This window comes from Etheostoma spectabile, chromosome 12, assembly GCF_008692095.1.
Source record: "Etheostoma spectabile isolate EspeVRDwgs_2016 chromosome 12, UIUC_Espe_1.0, whole genome shotgun sequence".
In the NCBI taxonomy this organism is placed as follows: Eukaryota; Metazoa; Chordata; class Actinopteri; order Perciformes; family Percidae; genus Etheostoma; species Etheostoma spectabile.
The window spans coordinates 14607223-14623282 of record NC_045744.1 but is presented as its reverse complement, the minus strand read 5'-3'; the positions used below and the strand labels follow the sequence as shown (position 1 = coordinate 14623282).

The window sequence follows — 16060 nt, the reverse complement described above, 5'->3', positions numbered from 1 at the left end:
TTGTTCTTGAGTGAGGTTGAGGTGAGAGAGCAGTGAGCATGCTCATTATTGATGAGAGGAAGTGGAGGACTGAGGAGAGAGACAGATACTGGCACTCCCAGCTCTGTGGGGATGTATTTTGCATGCAAGCATTAAATGACAACTTTAGCAATAAAGACAGATACCTGCCCACACAGCTTGTTATCCTGCAAGGCAAGACTTAATCAAAAGTTATGACAAATATCTTATCTTAATCTTATATCTCTACATCTCTTCTTCTTGCTTTCAATAGCTTTTCTTTTGAAAAATAATCCCCTCTTCCTGTCTTTCTTGTCTCTGCTATAGTATTTAACAATAAAGAAGTCTCATCCTGCCACTTCTCACTGAAAGGATCATTCATGGGTCACATAGAAATTGTGAGAGTATGATTATGACCCTAAGAAGAAGAACATCATCTAAATTGCAAAGATTTAAAACAAAAATATAAAGGCTTACATCATGCAGACGTGTAAAACAGCCTGAAATTAATATTTTACCTTTTATTTTTGAAGACATGAGCCATGTCCCAATTCTTCTTTGTTATCATCACCAGTTTTTCCAATAATATAGAATTCCTGCTACTTCCAAGAAGATTTGTGTAATCCCCCCCATGAATAATAATAAATAAATGTCAGAATGCTGTAAAATACAGATAAACCATGATACAGCATTAGTGGCTTTAGATTGCATGTTAAATTGCATAAACACAGAAATTGATGAAATGTTTAAGTGTTTTTTGAAATCGCTCCATAAGATGTCAATACCCCATAACTTTATACATGCATATTGCAGACTGTTTATCTATTCAATATATTATAGTGAATTGAAATACTAAGCGGCATTCTTTAATTTTGTTTTTTTTTTCTATAAAAATGTGTTTACCTTTTAAAGTAACACTTGAGTAAAAAGGAAAGAGGGGATCAAACAAAACAAACTGAATAAAAATGATTGCAAAAGTAGGATTAAAAATGTGTTATTTTTCACGATGTCATATATAAAATTAAAAACAAAAAATAGCTTGTATAGTGAAGTGCATAGCACACAAAAAATAGCGACCATAAAACATCTAACTCCCATAAAGATCCTTCCTTTTCATAGTAATAATCAGTTCTGCAGCAAGGGGCTTGACTGTGGCTGCAATCTCATTAATGCTTGCTATTCTGTTCAGCGGAAAATCCAGTATAGCTGAGGGAGAAAAACCTCCACAGCTTCAGAAACTCCACTTCAGCTGGTAGCTACAGACACAAACCCTTTGGTAGGAACCTCCATCGAGGCTGATAATAAGTCAGGTAACGACCCTCTAGATTACTGTGGGCCTCTGCTGCCACCTGAGCTCGTAGTTTGTTATCTTTTACAATGTTCTCTGGTGGCTCGGTGGTCCCCTGGGCTTTGGTAATAACAAAGTATTTCAAATCCTTTATTGGGCCCCCTCCTACCATTTTCAAGCCACAAAAGACAGCATGTGTGCAGAAGCCAGGGACCCCTCCCCCTTATTACCAATCTATTGTGAACCTTCTGACACACAAGGGGACAGTGAAGTACTAGTGACGGAAAGTGGCGCGGGGGTGAGGACGACCTCATTACAAGCCAGCTGGACGGCCATGCCCTCCACTTATTCTCCCCCCCCCCCCCCGCCAACCAACCACTCTGTTGTCTGGTGGCCATTAGTGAGTAGAAGTCCTAGAAAAACTGACTGAAACTGAAGTTTTTATCATACGGACAGTTATTCACCATCGTCTTTAAAAAGAACTTGACTCACGTTAATTATGAATAGTAGATGATCTAAGAAATGGCTGCAGGGCCTAGCTAGATGCTTATCCCGGGTTGAAGGATAATAAGCTGCAGATAAAGACTTATTTAAAGCCCGAAAGCCATCTTAAGAAGGCTGTTTACTGACACAATCAGATATAGCACAGACTAAATAGTCTTAATGTTTTTCCACTTTTCCACTGACATTAGATTTGATCCAGTGAATTCAATTGTCTTATCTTTGTGAATATCAAGGTATTTTCTATTTATACATTATCTATTATCATGACCTCTGACAAACCTCGGTTTCTTATTGTTAAGAAATAAGATAGATTAGGTTTTGGATGCACAAACAAAGGTTTTGTTTCTTTAAAGGACATGTGTGTAGGTTTTAGGGGGATCTATTGGCATCACTGTTACATGAAAGCTTTTAAAAAACCATAACAAAACACGAGCACTTAACTGCCCAAGAGTTTGTGTAACAGCGGACTGTTTCCTGCAACAAGCTCCAGCACACAGCACAGGCTCTCTGTCTCTTCTCTTCCTCTCTTTCTCTGTGAAATTAAGCAGCCTTAGAGTGTGGTCGGAACTGTCAAAATCATAAAAACTCACCTGTTAAAATTGAGGACCTAGCAGCTACCAAACATCACTTTTATTCTATCATACTGATTAAATGTTTAAAAGACTTTTTTTCACTACTATCAATAATTGGTTTTGGTGGGATTTGCTGATAGTTAAAACATATAAAAACATTAATTTGCTTTAAATAAGTGTCTCTTTGAACACAATGTTTGCCAAATGAAGTCAATTTAAAGAAAAATAACCCGAGCTTTACCCTTTAAGTCTCCTTTGAAAGAAAAAATCTTAATCTCAGCTGCTGCAAGTGGTTCAAGACATAAAAAAGAGCTGATCCGTGTAACATGTCTGAGCTGGTGATTTTTTGCTATGACAAGAACAGCATGGGAAATGTAATACATCTTTCCACTTGTGATTTGTCAGCATTATTTTTGCCGAGGGGGGGCTCCAGTTGAGTGTAACTCTCCCTTCTTATCCATCTCCGCTGCACATCATGATGAGAGCAGAGCGACATTCACCCTCGCCACATGGCTTTATGCACATTACGCGCCACTGGCACGCTGCCAGTCTGCCGTCCCATAATACTCGGCGGACCTGCTGAGGGGTTTGCAGGCAGATGACATGGCAGCTATTCCCTCCTCCTGGCCTGTCTGAGCCACAGTGTCGTTTATAGCTTTTAGTGTGGCTCCACAAACAGGACGACTCTTGTGACACATAGAATTTGTTTTTATGGACACAGTTTACACCTGTGACTGTGTGGAGGGCGGGCGTTTTAGACTAGATGTGCTGTGGCTGACCTCCAAACAGAGCAGTGGAGTGAATGCCTTTTACATATATTTATTTATTGAGGTTTTTTGTCACATGTTTCTCCCTCGGGAGGCGTCCTTCTGAGTCTGCATGCAGCTCATAGTTACACACAATCCCAAATGGGAGCTGCTCCCTACAGGCTCCTTGCTTCACCAAGGGCTATGAGATAACTGTGGAGTGGGAATTGGGATGCTCATTCATATTTCTACTGTATACTTCCTGTGGAATTTCATTCAAAGCTGTTGCTTGACTATGTTGTTAGTCAAATTGTGAAATTAAAAGGAAACAAATTCAGCTATTTAACATGTATTGTGAATTTTAATAATGTTATTTTGCTAAAAGATATTGTTAGTATAGGCTACAACACCTAAATCACTGTTAAATGAAAGTAGGGAAGTTAATTATCTGTCTCGAAAGTGCACCATGTGCATATTCTATAACACTGGATAGTGAAAAACACGAAATTAACATTTCTCCCTTCTTTGCGTGGCTTTTCTATCCATTCGTGTGGAGACACCCTTCCTTGTGTTGGCGTACTCTGTACTAAACTGAATTAGGAACACAGAACAAAATTGTGTTTATTGTCTTAACTGATGTAAATTCAGCTTTTTATTCAGTTGTTTAACTGTGAGCATGAATTCGATAAACTCAAACTTAGGTGCATGAACAGACAGCTAGGGACACCAGGGACGCATTGGTAGCTCTGTTAATACTATCTTGGAGAACATGTTCCACACATTCAGTAGAGTGCTACGCTACCACTTTTAGCAGAGTGGCTGCGTGTACAAGTCCGTGCAGTCACAAATAAGAATCTGTTATCCACACAGAGCCTACACGTACCCCCTCTGATGATGACATTTATGTTGCGTAGACACTCGCACACTCAATCGATTAGAGGTTTAATACCACTGTCATGTTTGCGCACTAAATATCTACCGCCAGGAGGCGCTTAGCTTAGTTTTGCTTAGCATAACGACTGGTAACGGGTGAAACAGCTAGCCAGGTTTTTTCCTAAGTTCAAAAGTGTGCCTGCCAACCTCTAGCCTGATTAGTTCTTGCCTCGCAACCTCGTGGCCCAGAGGAGAATCTGGGTAGCCTGTTCACCAAGAAATAGTTCCAGCAAATTGATGCTTTTACATTTTTGTTTGTGTACAGATTAAGCACGCAAAATTCAACATGTCAATTAGTGAGAAGTTTTACACTGCTCAATTTATAAGTATGTTATTGACTTTTTTGCCATGAAAATAGTTAAATTGAAATAGTTAAAAATAGTACATGATGTCACAATACAGGAAACCCAACATTGCACTACAGTAAACACTTTATAACAAAGATAAAAAGAGCTGTTTGGAAATAAGTCTTGTCTCAAGGCTGGAAATTTGTTCAAAATGTAGTTGTTCACTGATGTCGGTTCATCCCGCCTGACCGTCTCCTCATGTCTCTTTTATAACAGAAATATCAATCACCAATTCCCCCTTCTGGCCTCTAGCAATTGGGGACTTGCCTCCCCACCACTGGTTGCCAGTTCTGCACTTGTCAACCCTCCACATCAGCGAGAGGGCTAAATCAGGAGCAGCAGCTCACTGTTTATCATGGCTGCATCTAGTCTGTCACTTTGTTCTTTAAAGAGACAGTGTTTGAATACAGTGTCAAGGCATCCCACAGTCTAAAGATTTAATTTCATGTGATAACATATTGCATACAGATAAAAAATAAAATAATGAATGACAGCACAAAAATGGATTGGTTAGAGTAGTTTTAGTTGCATTGTCAGACTGATCACAATCAATCAATTGGCCTCCTAATTGGCTGAGACAACAGCACATATTGTAGTTATGCTTGAAACTTGATGGATTTTTTATAAAGTATAAGGATTAAAACAGTGTGTTTGTCTGTTAAAAACAATTAAATAAATAAATTAAAAACAAAGTCTAGTTCATGACTAGCACAATCGGTGTGCAATATTTCCCCACGGATGCTATCGTAGTTTAGGTTAACGTTAGCAGCCCTGTCCTGCGCTTTGTCGGAGAAGTTAATGCTCTAGCAAACGTTACTCAAGACAGTTATGTTTTATGGATAGGTCAGCCTCTCCCTTAAAACATTTTTTCTTGTAACGCTAAGAGTAAAACCCAATTAGCTAGCTGCACACTCCTTCAAGTGCTCAACCACTTAACTCTTTGGGTAAAAACAAATGGCTTTGCCACACAGGTCAGTTAATTTTCCTGGACAAGCCCTCATTTATGTTATGTCCCTGATGTCTAGGGGTAAGGGACACAGCATAAACCAGATGATCTTGGTATGGTCGAAAAGGTATTTACATGAGTCATTTCAACACATAAACAACAAAAGTTGGGCATGTGGGTGCTGCGAAAACATAAACACAAATTAGCAAAAGAGATCCCTTCAAACAGGGATTATTAAACTATTCAGAAAACAAACTGAAAACCCAAAAAACTCACTATCTTGGATGAAACACATGGAGCTCAGCACCCCTGAACCTAATAAAGGGAAGTACAGCCAATGTAAATGGAGTCAGTATTACTCTACACCCTAGCCCAAGTTTACAAACACATACCACTGTCAACTCCAGGGTGAAACGCTAAACAGAATCAAACACTTACTGACTCTCAGTACAGAAACACTGCAACTACTAGGCTACAGGAAAACAGCTAACACAGCTAACAAACAAAATGGCTGGCAGCAGATCACACACAGTTTAGCCTAGTAACCTGGAGGGATCACTACAGAGAACAAGAACACAATATACATACAATTTGTCACTCTTAAAAAACACAGTGATCGGCACAGAGGCAGCTTACTAAATGGAGGTACAGCTCTCGTTTGCTCGGCAGCCCCAAACACAGATCACCGATTGGTGGATGCTCCAATCAGGATCATGGCACCAACCAATCCCTAGCCGGGGATCACACAGCAACCACATACAACGGCTTCTAACAGCAGCCGTAACAATACAGTTTAAAAATGCAAAAAAAGCAAGCAGCCAAAACAGTGTTTTCTTTGTAGTGTATACGGTGTATAATATAAGCACATATATACTGTTTGAAAACGAAAAGCTCAACAGCCTCACCAAACCATTAATTGGGATGTATCAAGTGGTTAACTGACTGACCGGTTGACTGTGGTGTTTTTTTACTCCCACTTAACAGACAACATCTATAAATAAAACTGTACCAGATTCAAGGTGTTGTAACTTTTTTCCTTGGATTTTCAGCTAATTAAGTAATTAGTTGAATTTATTGGGTACTTCTAGAGCAGTACATGTAGATGTCTTTGTAAATCTTGAAATGTAAGTGTATCCATAACACAGATACACTTGTCTCAGTCAGTCTATTCTCAGGTCACATTTTTTGATTTTCCTCTCTCAAACCATCCAATACTATGGCAGCCAGTGATGGGCAGCCCAGCCAGGCAATGGGTCATTAATTACTGTGAGAAGATTTTCTGGCTTTACTACTGTTCACAAGGCAACCAACCAGTGTAGCTTTTGACTGTGAGCCAGCAGAGACAGCTTTATTGTTAATTATTAGAAGTTCAAAAGCATTTGTTTTTAATTAATGCTGTTTTTTCTTTGGAATAAAGACTAGTTACTTGGTATTACAGTACATACTTTATCCAGTAAGACTATGTTTGCTAGCAGAAGAAGCATGTAAAGAATCAAGTAAACAATATGTCAGCTAATCTAGATTGGTGGTTCCCATCCTGGGGTCGTGAGTCCTCCAAGAGGCCACAAAATGAACCTGAGGGGTCTCAAAATGCTTTACAGGATAAGAACAAAGACAAAATAGGCTTCTGGTCCACAGAATACTGGGCTTTTCTGACTTTTATCTAACCTTTTCTTGTTTCTTGTGGAAAAAAAACAAGATACTTTGACCTTGTCAGGCTTTTAAAAAGTATTCAAATAAAACACTGAGAAGGAAGGAGACATAACCACTAAACTAGATAATAATCAGCAAAGAAAATGATTATGAGAACACTGGGATTTTAAGAGTGTGGGCTGATATAAGAGGGCTCTTTGTGCCCTTGCTCTTATCTGTCTCAACCTAATCTATTTTGACAAAGATAACACAGAAGCTTTACTGCTTCTCTTTTTCCTTTATTTAATCCCCTTTTTCTACTGCTGATCATTAAAGAGTCCCACATTTATCACTATAGCACTGTGTTACAGAGCTATCTGTTTCTTTCTTCATTTGTTGCTTTTGCTTAAATGCAGAATGTGCAGATTACTTTACTGTTACACACACTGGGCAGAGCTTTAGTGAAAATGACAGAATATAAATTAATCTGTGTGTCATAAAGGGACCTTAAGGTGGTGCTGGTTGTAATTATACATATCAGAGAAGCTAAACCTGCTAATGGGAGTGCTCGCTGAAGTGTAGCTTCTACTCTTTCCTGCCCTCTCCTTACCGTGGGATCTGCCGATTCAGCACTACACACTCAAGCCATTTGAGAACCAGTTTGACGGCAAATGTACCATGCATGCAACACGCACACGCACACGCGCACACGCACACGCACACGCACACACACCACACACACACACACACACACACACACACACACACACACACACACACACACACACACACACACACACACAATGACTAATCACAAGGCTTGTGTTACACTGTTAAACCTGATTCACTGTTGAGGAAAACAGTTTAGTCTTTATCCTCTGATCGAGAACATTATTATTAGCAGCTAATTAACGTATCCTGTTGTTTCATTTCGAATCAGAATGAAACAACACTGCTCCGTTCTGTACATCGGATTAGTAGAAAAACTCTTAGTTCATTTCTTACTACTTATTTCACCTAAACATTATCTCAATCTTGTGTCATTGGTTTGCGCCAGTTGGCACAGTGGCATCGGGTTTTCCGCGAGCTGCATGCCAGTCTGTGGGGTTGTTGAGGGAGATTTGTAAAGCGCGAGTTAAAGCGGTGTGACACGCCCCATAAAAGCTCTATTGTGCTGCTCTTTAATGCATGTCAGCTCTCAGACTGAGGTCAGGGCCTGGCTTAATGAAGAGGAACAGTAAGGGAGTGACCCTCCGCAGCTCACATGCAACCTCCGGCAGACACACATATTGGCCTAAAAAATATTAAATTATACACACACAAACACACACACAGGCAGGCATATTGTGCGCATGTTGCAACACCGGATGATGTAAAACCTATGCATGTCAGCAGCGGTCGCTATTACGGCCAGTGTCGATTTAATCTGCTAAAGGGCCTACAGGTCTCTAGTGTGCGACCAAAAATAGCAGCCCTGCTGACATATCATATAACACCTGTTAATTGTCACAGGTTTAATGCAAAAGCTGCTTTTTGTATGTTACTATGCAAATGTGGTCTCATTTTCAACTGTTTTTATGTTTGTCAAGAAGATTAGGTAGTTATTTTTTTTACCTTTCTTTGTCTGTTATCGAGATAGGTTGAGAAGTTATAATTCATGTTGTTTGAAATATGTTTGACAAAAGGTTCTTAGTCCAATAATCAGTTACTTAGATTTATGCGATGATACGGTTCACAGAGTTCCCATATTACACAATTATCACATTTCAGCCATAAATATTATGCTGCATTCAAGGACTGGGAGAATGGTCTTACAGGACTACTAAACCAGTAGCTAAATATTGTTTAATTCTCAAACAAGTACATTTTATCAGAAATTTACCTGAGCAAAAAATTATGAAAAGATTTGGGTGCAACTTTGTTGCAAAGTGTTCAACATTGCAGGTTTGTGCGCTACAGAAGGTGCTTTAAGGATTAATTAAGTTTAAGTTTTTCAGTAATTTAAGTAAATCTTAAAACACAAACCAGCACATTTACCATAGTTGGAACACTCTCCACACTCTGCTATTGAGAAATGTTGATCTAAATGGAATTTGTAAACAGATTGTAGAATGCAGAAAGAGTTAATTTAATAATCTAACTACTGAATGATGATTTTCACTGTTCTCACTTGACTCAAAAATCCTTGAATGAGAAAAATCAAATAACATTATGAGGGGTTTAAAAAATAAATGGCCTTCAAAATAGAATCAAATAAAAATATGTTTAGCAACCAAAGTCACCAAAAAACTTCCCTTCAAAAATGAGCACTTCAGTTACTGATGGATATTTGTCCTTATATGTAAGCAATTAAAATATAGCTATTATGTCTTTACTTAGAGCAGCATCACACAACCTACAGACACAGAATAATGTTATCAGTCATGTGGAGTCAAATGGAAGTCCAGTAGTCACGCTCCTTTTTAACTCTGTTTTTGTCTCCAACAACTCCTGAGGGAAGTATATGGCTCTTGAGCTGCCCAAATGCTCCTCTATATTCACCAGCTAGGTGCTCACTTTGTTTGTCTGCCATTTGATGCTGGGTAAAGTATAGTAGGTAGGAGCAAGTAAACTACAGTGGGTTGATCCTTTTCACTCATAAATGTGATGCCAATGAGAGCGGTGAAAGCAGAGCTTCGTAGAGCTATGTAAACCCCTCTCACATTACGCCATTTGATCCATTGGTAAAAACATGAATTAATGCAGCTTACGATCATCTGCTCCTATGTGACGTCTAATTTTTTACTTTTGACCAGTGTGGTGCTTTATGCCAAAACATGCCCATTTTCAATTTCACCAAGTCAAAATTTTGTAATATACTTAAATTTGATTTGTTGGAAGTCTGATGTGCAGTCCCATGCAGGCATCCTCTCAAAAGCTCTGCTTTGGCATTCATAATCATAATTCCCTTGGTTCTAACAATAAGGATTTCACATTCACCACCGAGGTGGAAAGTAATCTCTGGGCAGCTATTGATGTCAAGATGCAGGGGCAATAGAAAAGCCCGAGTCTGTTTACAAGATTCCCATATACGCTGGGGATGGCCTAACATTGGAATGACTTCAGAGTGCTGCATTTAACCTGTCTCGCTGCCAACATATGCACGCACTGGCAGATGTACAGTAAATAAGCCCACAACAGCTCAGCCTCATACACACATGCAATAGGACACACAAGCAGGCACTCAGTGACTGCAAAAGCACAAAAACATGCAGCCACCCATTCTTAGACACATGTGGGAGACTGATGACTGCAGATATACACGTATGTGCACACAAACACACGTGTACACACTGACTGAGCAGCGTACTCTACTGGATTACTCTAATTCAGTTAGCTTTGATTGGTTTAGGGTTTTTTGAAACATCACTGCCAAATCTATTTGATGTTTCCTCAGTGTAGCCAGAATGGGGTTTGTGTTCCATTTTCAACATCAAATTGAATTCCAATAGGTTTCATCGTTCATATTGATGGAGTATATCCAGATGCAGTATATTTAGACTGTACTGGCCTACTGCAGGTGCTACAAGCCAAAGATTTATTCTCCTTATAAAAATACACACAGCGCCGTAAATCATGGTGTAGCAGGAGCTTTAAAATATATCACTTGTCCAGCCAATTGTGTCCTTGGATGGAGAAAAAATTGAATTAAATGATAAAATGAGAGCATGTGACACTTGTACGCATTCATTTCAGTGTCTGTGTAGTATTAATTAATTTATTGAAACGGATTACATTCCAGATTGAGCACTCATTCATCCAGATCTCACTAATATAATCTGCCTCTAAACATTTCATGCCGACTTATCTCTCTGAGCTCTCCCGTCGGGTGAGTAATATCTATTCTGTTGTGCTGGAGTCTTAGGCTTCTCTTTCAGTGCTGAGAAGGGGTTTATCTGCATCCTGTCGCAGCTCCTTTTGGGCTCCACTCTCCCAATACTCGCCCCAGCCATCCATCCATCCCACACTTCCTGTTAAATCCCATTACCAGAGCCAGACGCCTCTCTCTTATGGATGTATTGCTCTCTCTGCGCTGTGTTGTGGTCTTTGAGCAAAATCATAAATAGGCCAAGCTGTTGAGTACAGATGCTACCGAAAATACACTCGCTGTGTTCCTATTTTCACTCATACTCCACCCTCAAAATATTTCTTACTCCCCATATTGGGATTGTTTTGGTGATGTCACTGTGAAATGTCATCCGGATTTTAAACCTGGCTTAACTATTGTTGTATAGCAAGATCTTATCCAGTAATGCACTGCGTTGCTCAATCAAGAGCAAAATCGTGAAGAGTGCACTTCAACTTATGACTTTGCAAGCGTCTAGATAGAAGAGAAATGATAGGACCTGTGATACAGAGTTTTAAAACCTATATTCATAGTATTCTTTACCACTGTGCAGTGTTTTTGAATCAATAAACCTTTAAACTCATTCAAACTGGGCATCCTCAATTGTATTTCTCACCGGTAACTGTAGCAATAAGCCTCCACCATACAGCCTGCTGTTTTTCTTGGGTCATGCCTTTTTATAGTTGATGGTAGAAAGATCACAGAAGGGGAATGAGAGACGGGGAACAACATACTGTACAACAAAGATCCCTGGCTGGACTTCAACCAGAGAAGTCATGATAAAACCACCACGAAGGGTTTTTTAAAATGTAATGCTATTTCAGGTCTGACCACTAAATGAACCTTAGTTGTTGCCATAGAAATCTTGCACTTAATCCATAACCTTTCCTGAACCTTGTCCTAACTCTAGCCTTTATCTTAAAGCCAAATCCAAAGCTTTAATGCATAACTTTTTTACATTAATAAACGTTCAAGCCATTGCCAAATGAGTTGATACAAAGCTAATTAAGACTATAAGCTCCACAAAAGTCTCTCTGTATTTCTCATTATGACTATGTTCAGAAAACTGAACGTCTGGCGACTTTTGAGCAAAGATAATTACCTCTTCTGAAAAGTCCATTGTGTTTTTTAATCCTCCATGTCCTCCTTAACTCCGTAGCTGTGTGGAGAAGGGGTGGGGTTGGTGTGCGATCACGGAAGGCTTGTTTCATATGGACGCACCAACAGTTTTGTTTCATTTCTTGGAATTGCTCATGGGGGAGATAGAAATTATGAACTATAGCTTTAAATCTACCTCAACCTCAACTTTAAACTTAATCAAATCTTAATTCTCATCTTAACTCTCAACCATAATGAGGCCTTTGAAGAGGTTTTTTATGGCTACAATCACCTCATTAACTGAAACTGTCATTCAGAACGATAGAACCATATATACCATTAGTGACCCCCTCCATTTTAGATGTCTGTCACGGGTCACATGATGGTGGGATGTGAAAAAACAGAGGAGAAAAGAAACAGAGAAGGAGGGGTCCAAAAAAAATCGGAAGTCCAAGAAGGAGGTATAAGGGAAGACAGAGAAATACAGCCCGTCAGTCATTCTGTCGGGGCACACAGCACTTGGCATTCAGTCAGCAGGGTAACAACTGTGTAACTACAATCTGCTAATCCTGCAGGCTGGCTGGGGCCCAGGGGAGTAAAACCAGCAGCACCAGTACTACAGGCAGTCCCCATACCAGCTGGAGCTGCCTACCAGCCTACTATTGCACAACTGACTGCCACTAACCCGTGCTAACAGGCTTGCGAGAGCAGTGCATTCAGATGATGATGAAGAGGGGTGTTTGTGCCTCTGTGCATTTTTGGTGTGCATGAGTGCAATTGTGTGTTAAAGTGGAAAAATATGGTCACGCAAAAAAAGAGCAAGGAATGTTTGTGGTGTGTGTGTGTGTGTGTGTGTGTGTGTGTGTGTGTTGGTGTGTGTTGTGGTGGTGTTGTGTTGTGTGTGTGTGTGTGTGTGTGTGAAATGTCAGACAATAGTGCAAAATGCACATCAGAATGCCCACAGCCTTTACTTCTTTTCTCTTAGTCCAAAATCCAGAGTAATCAGTTCGTATCTTGTTTTTAGACACCCCTTTTTTTGCAGTGTAAAAAGCTCACAGGATGCTACTATAGTTTGTCTAAGTTAATGATAATGTTTTGTTACTATATATTATTTGAAATGCAGTGAATGAGTTAAAAGGTCAGACTGAGGTAATTGGCTCTGACAAACTATTTGATTAGTGTTCTTTTGCTCTGATCACACAGTTGTTTCTCCAAGCAACAAATTGACTTCTGTATAGAGTAAGCAGGGATCCCTGGTTGTGGCGGGCCGGGATCTTTGCACAAGAGGCCGTTTAATCCGCTGTCTCCCCAGAGAGATTTGCTCCGTCACCAGGGCTGGGAATTAAACCACGACTGGTCTTGGAGATAGTGACACAGACACTATTCTCTCCTCCCCCCACAGGGATGACAGAATTACAGTCTGTCATTGTCAAATAAAAACAATTATAGTCTTGTAGAAGATTCCCAGGGATGAAATACAGTACATTATGTGAACCAATCTGTGTATTAGTGGAGTTTGCCATGAGGTGTGTCTCAGCGCTCTCAGTCATTTTGACATTTAACGATTCGGGATGCCCTGAACATTTTAACTTGCAAGTTAAATATGGGATTAAACACATCTGTTTACTTTCTTTTGAAGGGAAAACCAGACAGTTTGTGCCGTGTGGAGATCAAGCATGACAAACATATCATGCAATAGATGCTAGCCAAGGGATTGGCCCAAAAAGGTATTAACCTTTCTGCATTAGGATCTAGTGATTTTCTGCCTTTGATTAAGTTTGGATCAGACACAGAAATGTCAAAGGAGACTGTAATAGGGCAGAGAAGAGATGTTTGAAACTCTTCTCTGTGTCCAAAATCCTGTGTTTTCTTCAGTTACATGTTGATGTAAGGCAAAGTATAAAGCATGGATCACCAAAGCATTAGCACTAATGAAACTAAGGTCTTTTGAGCAGCAAATGAAAGTTATCTTCAGCCTTTGCTGCAGTGGAAATTTATCATACAAAATCCAAGATAAAATGTGTCACAGAACTGGGCAAAACAGAAGGCTTGAATCTCTTTCTGTAACTATGACTGCCCACACTATGGTTATGTTCATGTTTGGTTTCTAAGTGGGCGCTCCCTTCCTGTCAAAAACAACTGAGACAAGGTCTCTTCCTGCTCTGGGCAGTACAGGTTCCCCCTCACACTTTCCATCCGTCTGGCCATGAATGATTCACACTGTCCTAGTGGTCTGTTTTGGCCGGCAACAAAGCTTGTACAGTGAAGAGTTTGCTTTATACGAAGTAAAAATGTAAAAGAGAAGTAGAAGAAGAACATTGTATCCTTAAACAGCAGCAGCTGAAACACTGATGAGTTATGTTCTGTTCACTGACTGAGGCCATTCAATTCATCCCTCAAAAGTCACAACTTTACTGGGAACTTTTCCATAACAGTTTAAACATGACACAAACTGAATTGAATGTTGTCACATTAACAGATCGCTTTATGTATAGTGTGCAAACCAATCACAATCTTATCAAAATCATAGGGCCTTTTTGAAGACTTGTTCAGTATTATTTAAGGGATTCTCTGGGTTTTGCCAATCATTTTAGAGTTGAGTTTAAAAATTAGTTCTGTTCCTTTTGAAAAGCGTCATAACAAGCAAAGAAAGACTTTAAATACTTGAAATAAGAGAAATATAAAACGTTGTCAATATTCTCTGATCTACTTCAAGGGAGAATTTCTTTCTGACAATGATTTTTATAATCATTAGTTTTTAGGGTCATTTATCAACCAAAACCAATTTTTACTTTTTACAAATATATTATGTTTAAACAATTTTTATACATAATAATAATTATTACAATTATCTAGTGCTTTATCATAGACACTCAAAGCGCTTCAAACATGATTGTTCGCTGCAGTCTAAGCAAAATGATCACAAAGCATTTGTAAAGTACATTGAAATTTGATTGAAACCATCAGAGTGAATATATTTATATCAAGTTATGCCTTCTAGAAAAGAGCCCAGCTTAATTGATCACCAGAACCTTTAAATAATTCTGCCAGGACAGCAATCTGTTCCTGGAAAAAAAGGTTCACGCTTGAAAGCTCCGCACTCTGCATTTATAGAGGGAAATTCTTTCTCTCCCTCACTTTCTTCCTCTCTTCTGACTCCTTTCCTTTCTCTCATCTTGACTCTGTCTCTGTCAGAGCTGCAGCCAATGGTGAAAGGAAGTGACCAGACTTGATTAAAAAAAAAAAAAATGATTGATTTGATTAGTCTCTCTAAGACTAAGCTGGCGTGCAGGGGACCCTGTTTTATCCGGGCTTTGCATGCAATGCCTAGTATTAGCTACAGGACAGATTTCCCCACTGGACAGACAGATGCTTCCCCCCCCCCCCGTTCTGAGCATTGTCAAAGCGCCATGTGTCACTGAATCTGAGCCGGGATAAGATGTCTGTCATATTGAGCTCTGAATAGGATCTAAAGCACCCTGATGCATCCTACATATATAAAAAGGCACGACAGAATATCCTCATCATTGTACTTCTGGACTAGATGCTGAGGGTCTGAAGTGACGTTTTACTTTACATCATGCAAATCACACAAAGTGTTTAAACACTAACTTTGTAACCAGATGTTGGCCTTTGATACAGGCTATTACCATACTATCTGCATACATCAATCAGTTATTATGTCATATGAGCTGCAATTTGCCTTTGAGTAAATACTTCGTCATTAGTCTTAGCTTTGACCTGATGATGGAAACGTTATGTAATATGATATTAATGTTCTTCCGGACTTCAGCAGAGTCTGCTTCACATTAGGCGAGTTGGCATACATGTTAGTGAACCTATTTTTTCCACTGCATTTGTGTGCGGTACAATCAGTACTATGATTGTTAGTTATTGTGCATGTCTGTATAAACGCTGGCATTGTGATCTATCGAAATATCAATAGCATCTTCCAAACTGCAGAGATCCTCACTATTGAATTCACAAAGCCTCTTGTATTGCTTTTACCAGTGTGCTGTGTGTTGGTTTCTGTTATGTTTTGTTTCCCTTGCAGCACCACTGAATGTTGGAAGAATATTTTTCAACGGTGTATATGATTACATGTTTTACA

General features: G+C 39.4%; 1 protein-coding gene across 1 annotated transcript in view; it reads left to right on the top strand.

Moving 5' to 3' along the window:
• The window catches only part of LOC116699416 (ras-related protein Rab-12), a 49193-nt gene that overhangs the window by 25922 nt on the left and 7211 nt on the right, over positions 1–16060 (top strand). The window lies entirely within an intron of this gene.